Below are 7,647 nucleotides of genomic sequence, written 5' to 3' on the forward strand. Positions count from 1 at the left end.
AGTCTATCGATGATTGAACCTGATCAGAGCACACAGACCACGCCCCTCTTTGTATCCAAAGGTAGGGGTCGGTTATGGCAGCAATGTGGCGCTGCTCGACACTTTGGCAATTATTTTATGCTGTTTAATGTTGTCGCTCTTACCGTAAAATTATTCAACTACTAAGTTATATTTTTGTCAGTGAACTATTTTGCATCGTATAGACAGAACAAGCATTGGCAAAGTACTGACACAACTACTAACCATCACACTCCTAGAAGCATCGCAACGAGACTATTCCAGACCCCCAAAATCTATAAAAACTGCTTGGGTGGCAGCTATTAGTAATTTTTTTTATGTATATTGAATAAAAAAACTGCCATCAAAACGCTATCCCCTGCTCGTCATCTCTTCCTGACATTGTTGCTCTAAGACTTACCTCCTCCTTGCTATTCGACCCCCAGCTGCTCCTCCCCCCTCCCTAATTGGTTCAACCCCAAGACAACGTGCACTCTATGAGGTTCTCCCAGGACTCACGTACTACCTCAATGGAGCTCAGCACTCTTGGACTGCCGAACCTATATGCTGGATACTGCTTATTGAATGAATATTGCTCAAAAACTGTTGTGAAGTGCTCTGATTCTTCGGGTCAGGCTAGCGCTATATAAAACTCCTTAATAATTTTTTTTTTAACTATTGCAGTGCTCATCTCGAAATTAGACACATTTGGCAGATTGTCATAAGCACCAGTGTTGGCAATTAAGTGGCGGTGCCGAACACCGGAATCCACCGGCTCAAATTAAGTACCGGCCCTACCAATAATATGGTGAACCTGATTCCCCTAGTAAAGGTTTATCTTCATGATTGATGAGAGGAGAAGGGCTGCTAAATATGTGCACTGGCCCTAGACTCCTCAATGTAAAACTAGATGAACTGTAAATTAAAAGATGGTATGGAGTGTGCATTTCCTCTTTCTAAAGCCCTTCAACCTAGTTACGGACAATGTTTTTGATAAATGTATGCAACAGTACCAAAATTATTTTAGACATCAGTTCTCGTAATGCATGTGAGTCGATTTAGTGATCATTGAGGACAAAGAACAAGACAGTTTCAAAAATCATAGAAGTTCATGCAAAATATTTAATTATAATAATCAGTAGTCATAGCTTTCAACTAATAACTTGAAACTTATGACTGTTGATTATTAATGTTTTGTATGAACCTCAAGGATATTTTAAAATGTCTTGACCCTTCTCAATGATCACTAAATTGAGTGACAAGAATTACTACAACTGATGACTAATAATATTTTGGGACGTGCGTCCATCTATCACAAACACATATGACATGTAACTCATGGACCTCCTCTTTGGAGACACCTGCCTGAGCTTAAATGCCCCAGGTTCCTGATAGTAATGGAAATTATCAAGGGCCATCTGAACTATATGTGATTCTGTTCCTAGGACAGGGAAAAACAAATGCGGTAAACAATTCCTAGGCAACTCAAAAATCATTCATACAATGGTGTACAGAGAATATGTCAGAAATATTAAACTAGGTGTCTATTCAATTGTATAAATACCAGTCATATTTTTTGTTCAAAAACCTTTGCTTCAGAACATTTTTTGAATTAATAACATAGATAATTATTACAAGAAAGAATTTTTTTATATGTGTAACACTTTTTATTTAAATGTTATTAAATTGGAATTGTATGTATAAAATCGTAAAATTGATTTGATGAGATGTTTTGCCTATGTTATTAATTCAAATAATGTTCTGAAGCAAAGGTTTAAAAAAAATATGACTTATATTTATACAATTGAATAAAATCAACTGCTTCTCTTTAGACACCTAGTTCATTATTTCTGCCATATCCTCTGTACATAATTATATGAATGATTTTTGAGTTGCCTAGGAATTTTGTACCGCACCAGGTTCCTGATAGGACAGCAGGGTTGGACTGGCCATAGCGGGGATCAGGCATTTTTCTGGGGAGCTGGAAGGGTGAGGGCTAGTTTTGCAGTGGTTGGGGCCGGCTGTGTTATTAGGGGCTGGTTTGCAGTAGTGCAGCAATATCGGACCCCAGTAACAAAAGCAGCTTGCATTCTCCTCCCTTCCCGGAGCTGGTCCGACAAAATTGTCAGGGCTGCTTTGGGTTCCCAGTCTGGCCTTGTAGGCTGTCTATCCCTTGCTGTGCCTTTAAGGAAATTGATAAACAGCACTTTTTATATAATTGCCCTAGATGGATCCTCCCCCAAGGGAAGAGCTCTAGAGAGACAGGAAGGCAAGTTGGAGTTCACAGAGACCTAGGGGGGATATTTTGTTACAACAATCGCTTCCTTTCTGTAGCGTCAATGTCCCTGAAGAGTGTTCTTTACCTCTGAAAACAGTTTTCCCATCGCTGCTATCTGGTTTCCCCTTGGCAGGTTAATCTGCTTCCCAATTGTTTATCAAGTCACTAGCCACAATGTGGACGACCTGAGAAACAATGCAGCACCCTTATTAAGTGTCCGTCAGAGAAGCGACACCACAACTGGGATTAGCGATGAAGTTGGCAGTGTCGTAGCTTGGGGTGCAGGTCTGCTGTCCTTCTTGCCGTTTGAGCTTTATGTAGCACACCTACAGTTGCTTCCAAGAAAGTGACTACATGAGAAACTTGCCTAAACAGAGAGAGTTTGGGAATGTTGGTCAGCATCGTGTCACTCTCGGGTGCAGGACATTCAGTGCACTTCTGTACTATTCCACTGCAGTACCATGGGATTAGAGGTGTTTAAACATTCAAGTCAATAGCTTTCATAACAAAATTCTCAAATTATTGATCCCACAATAATTGATTAATCTTCATGATCATTACCAATTCTGATGTCTGTCACTTTCTCACAAGGATGGTGTCATCAGTGATGTCATGAGTGATGTCACTGACCATGTCATGAGTGATGTAATATGTGACGTCATCAGCAGTGCATTGCAGGCGCGCAAGTTATAGTGAGTCCAACTAACTCTAACGTGGGAATTTCAATGGTTTTATGTCAGTAAAATTTCCAGCTAACTATAACTGGCGTGAAACCTATGGTTTTTTCGGTGAATATATATAATATCTCTCTCTCTCCCTCTCTCTCTCTCTCTCTCTCTCTCTCTCTCTCTCTATATATATATATATATGCTGCCGAAGGTAGTCCATACTGTTATGGAGGGGTGCTGATACTTTAACAGCATCCCCGATCTCTGCCGCCGATGGAAGTGTGGGGCTGGAGCGAGGGTCAAGAACATCGGACTGAGCCCAGAACACTTACCTCACATCCCGACTTGGAAAACGCTGCAACTCGGAATCCCAACTGGAAAAACAACACAGCACCGAGAACTGGAGCAAACAGACAGCGTGATGGCAATGCTGCATGCTGGGAGACGCAGTTCCAAGGAGGAAGCGTTGTGACTCCATGCCACGTTTTGCCGGGTGCCAAACACTACTTTAGCGAGTTGGTTGCCACTAATGAAAACACTTTGGGACTGAGAGTAACAGAGGCACCACAGAATACAAAAGGGCGTTTGAAAAAGGATTACTTCTGAAACGCGTCATGCCCGGATTCTAATAAAGGTGTTTTTGAACTACCCCTCCGTGCCGCCTCAAATCTGAATCGTGAGAGGAGGATTGGCTGTGAAAAATTGGCGTGCTGCGGTGCGCGTGGCGTGCTGCATTACGCGAGGAAGGCACCTCCTGCAAGTGTTTGGGGAGTCGCTACTGAAGACTTCCCGACCGCCTCGCATGACAGGAGCGAAGGAGAAATGCTGCCGAAGGTAGTCCATACTGTAATGGAGGGGTGCTGATACTATATATATATATATATATATATTAGGCAGAAAAACGTCTCCAGCAGTCACGCAGGTTTGATAGACGAGACGAACCCAGGTACTGGTGCTGATTATTTTATTTTGCTCTCCACCACACCACCATTACGCGTTTCGGCTAAGCAAGGCCTTGATCACATGACAATGTTGTAGGGGCGTATGTGCTCAATTTAAAGTGCTAGTGCCAACAAAAAAAAGTATTCATTTCATAGACATGGAAAACATCCTATCTGAAAAACATTACTGCATAAATGCAAGTATGCACGTAAGTAACATTGTAAAGTGCTTGTGCTGTATATGAACTGTACCAGGGTATGTACAACAGGATAATACTAATTGAGTCTATAATTATAAATTCATAAATATAAATATAAATACACATATAAATATAGCAGCAATATACACGATGTAAAACACATAAATGAATAGCTTGGTATGGCTTTTAAAATTAATATTATTACAGCTACACCACATTATCATTGTTATCCTGATCCTATCTATGTACATACAATTTGTTTGTTCAGTTGTTGCAAGGAAACTATGCCATTAATCGGGTCCTGAGTTTTGATTGAGTGCCCTTGCTAAAGCTATGCTTCTGAGTTAAACAAAACACAGGCAGACCCTCAAGTGTTACGCATTCTAATTGCTAACAATTGATGGGAAATCACACCCAAGTGGGTAAGGCAGTTTAAGCATACAATATTCAAAGATTAGCATACGTGCAAATTCAGCAATAAATATTGGCATAAAAATATAAAAACAGTGCTACCTAGTGAAAATGTGAAGTTACAAAGTGATTAAATAAAAACAATACTTTTAGAAAAGAGAAAAATATAGTTGAGATAGCTGGTATGTTTACATATATACAGTTAATCGATTATGTGGACAGTATTCATAAGTATGTGTGGCAGTCCTCCCCTGCATTGAGACCATTAGGGGTCTTAGTATCTAATAAAATTATGTGTCTGGTCTCTAATCTACGCAACTGCAACTCTCGATCTCCTTCCCTCCTCTGTGGTGGTGCCGTATCTATGACAAAATATCTCAATCCTGCAGGATTTTTGCAGTGTAACTCCTCAGAATGCCTCGCTACCGGGCACGCAGTGTCGCCGTTGGTAATGGCCCTTAGGTACTGAAGGATGCATTTGTGCACCTGTGGTCTTGTGCTACCGATGTAACGAAGACCACAGGGGCACTCCAGCAGATACACTGTGTACTCGGTGCAGCATGTCAATTTGTGTTTAATGACAGCGGATCTGTCACTAAATGGAGTAGAATATTATTTTCTGCTTATTCCATTTTTACAGGCTTTACAAGAGGAGCACTTGAGGAAGCCCTTACTTGAGTCCAACCACAAGCCTGTGGACCTAATCTCGGGGCTACTAGAAACCAAACAATTACTCATGGTCCTAGCTCTTTTGTAGGCTATGCTAGGGGTGCCCTTAACCTGACTGCCTAGGACTGGATCACTAGATATGAGTGCCCAGTTACGCTTAACTATGTTTCTGATAGTCGAGGGCTGGTTGTTGAATGTAAAGATGAGTCTAGTTTCTTTATCCGCAACTCTCGATGTAGCTTTGCCGCTTTGAATAGTTTAAGACATTAAGATTGTTCTGTCTAGAGAGTTCGCTCTATTGATAGCTTTGTCTATATTCTCACTAGATTAACCTCTTTGCAGGAATCTATGTTTGCAAGCCAACTGGGCCTCTTTGCAGTCACTATCGGTGCTACAAATCCTCCTGATGTGGAGCATTTCCCCATAGGGAATGCTCCTTATCAGATGGGCAGGATGGGGACTACCTGTGTGAAGGTCACTATTACCCGCAGGTTGTTTGCGGTAGAGTTTGGTTTGCAGTTTCCCCCCACGATGGAAAACCTCCACATCTAAGAAACAGATTGATGTATCGCTGATATGGGCAGTAAACTGTAAGTTAAGGTTATTATGGTTCAAATTGTCAATGAACTCGGCTGCCTCAGATTGTGACCCATCCCAAATTACAAAGAGATTGTCTATATAATGTTGCCACTTAATGATTTTAGTATTCATGATCTCACCGAGCTTTGGCATGAGGACCTGCTCCTCCCAGTATCTCATGTACAAACAGGCATAACTGGGAGAGAAGCAGGCCCCCATCGCCACTCCCCTAGTCTGCTGAAACAGCTGTTTCCCAAATAAGAAAAAGTTGGTTTCAAGGCACAGAGTGATCATGGCTATAATCATGCGTGTATGTTCGGTCAAGCACGCAGGTCGAGAACCAATATATATATATATATATTTATTTATTTATATATCTATACTAATATAATAGAGAGCCCAAACCTTTGAGGTGGGTAATCTCAGGAACCACAGCACCAATCACAACACCCAATACAGCGTTGGAAAGGACAGTTGCAGCAAAAGGACATAGGCTATGCAGACACCCACCATATACATTTAAAAGGTAAAAGAACCGTGCCAGCAAAGTAGTCCCTTGTGGGTGTGTCTGCGTTGTGCTGTGGGCGTGTGCTGGGGGCGTGACAAACGCTGGGGGCGTGTGGTACGTTCTGCCCTTCATGCCATGTCTCATATTGTGTGCTGTGGGCGTGTGCGGGGCACAGGATTACGGAAGAAAAAGTGAGCGTTGTGCCCAATATTTCATTGTTTTTTCTTCCCAGGTTCTGTACATTCCAGCTCCGGGTGTCCGCCCTGCTCCCTTTAAATACCCCTGCACCCCATAATCATAACCCACCCTTACTCCTTAAAATTCCCCAACACCCTTAAACACTAACCCATCTCAACCCTATAAATATACCCTGTACCCCAAAACCCAAACCTATCCCTAAATTCTAACAATACCCCTGTACCCCAAAACCCAAACCTAGCCCTGAACCCTATAAATAACCCTTTACCTCAAAACCCAAACCTACCCTAATGAACCCTAAACATACCCCTGTACCTCAAAACTAGCCCTGAACCCTAAAAATACCCCTGTACCCCAAACCCCAAACCTACCCCTGAACCCTTAAATACCCCTGTACCCCAAAACCCAAACCTAGCTCTGAACCCTTAAAATACCCCTGTACCCCAAAACCCACTCCTACCCCTGAACCCTAAAAATACCCCTGTACCCCAAAACACAAACCTAGCCCAGAACCATAAAAATAACCCTGTACTCCAAAACCCAAACCTACCCCTGAACCCTAAAATACCCCTGTACCCCAAAACCCAAACCGAGCCCTGAACCCTAAAAATACCCCTGTATCCAAAAACACAACCCTAGCCCCGAACCCTTAAAATACCCCTGTACCCCAAAACCCAAACCTACCCCTGAACCCTAAAAATACCCCAAAACCCAAACCTAGCCCTCAACTCTAAAAATACCCCTGTACCCCAAAACCCATACCTATCCTAAACCCTAAAACTACCCCTATACCCCATAACCCAAAACTATATCTGAACCCTTAAAATACCCAAACACCCCAAAACATATACCTCAGTGCCCCAAAACATATACCCCTATAACCATACTTACCTTATCCAAACATTAAAAGAAAAAACATGCTTTTACCATTCATGCATTTACAGCGAATTTCGTTGTAAATGTATGCGTGGTAAAAGCATATAAAATGTAATGCCATGCGTTATAATGGCATTGCGGAGTCATGGTACTTTCGTAATTGCCGATTTGCCGGTTGAAATTTGGATCCTCGATATTTTGGCAACAATGTAGTAGCAATTCGACAGTTACTACTCAATAATTCATACTTCCACCCTAGTTTCTAGAAGTGCTTAAATCTGAAGGGGAATCCAAGTGTGTCACTGCATCCAACTTTAACATT

The sequence above is a fragment of the Lissotriton vulgaris genome, unplaced genomic scaffold (assembly GCF_964263255.1).
Source record: "Lissotriton vulgaris unplaced genomic scaffold, aLisVul1.2 SCAFFOLD_1893, whole genome shotgun sequence".
Classification (NCBI taxonomy): domain Eukaryota; kingdom Metazoa; phylum Chordata; class Amphibia; order Caudata; family Salamandridae; genus Lissotriton; species Lissotriton vulgaris.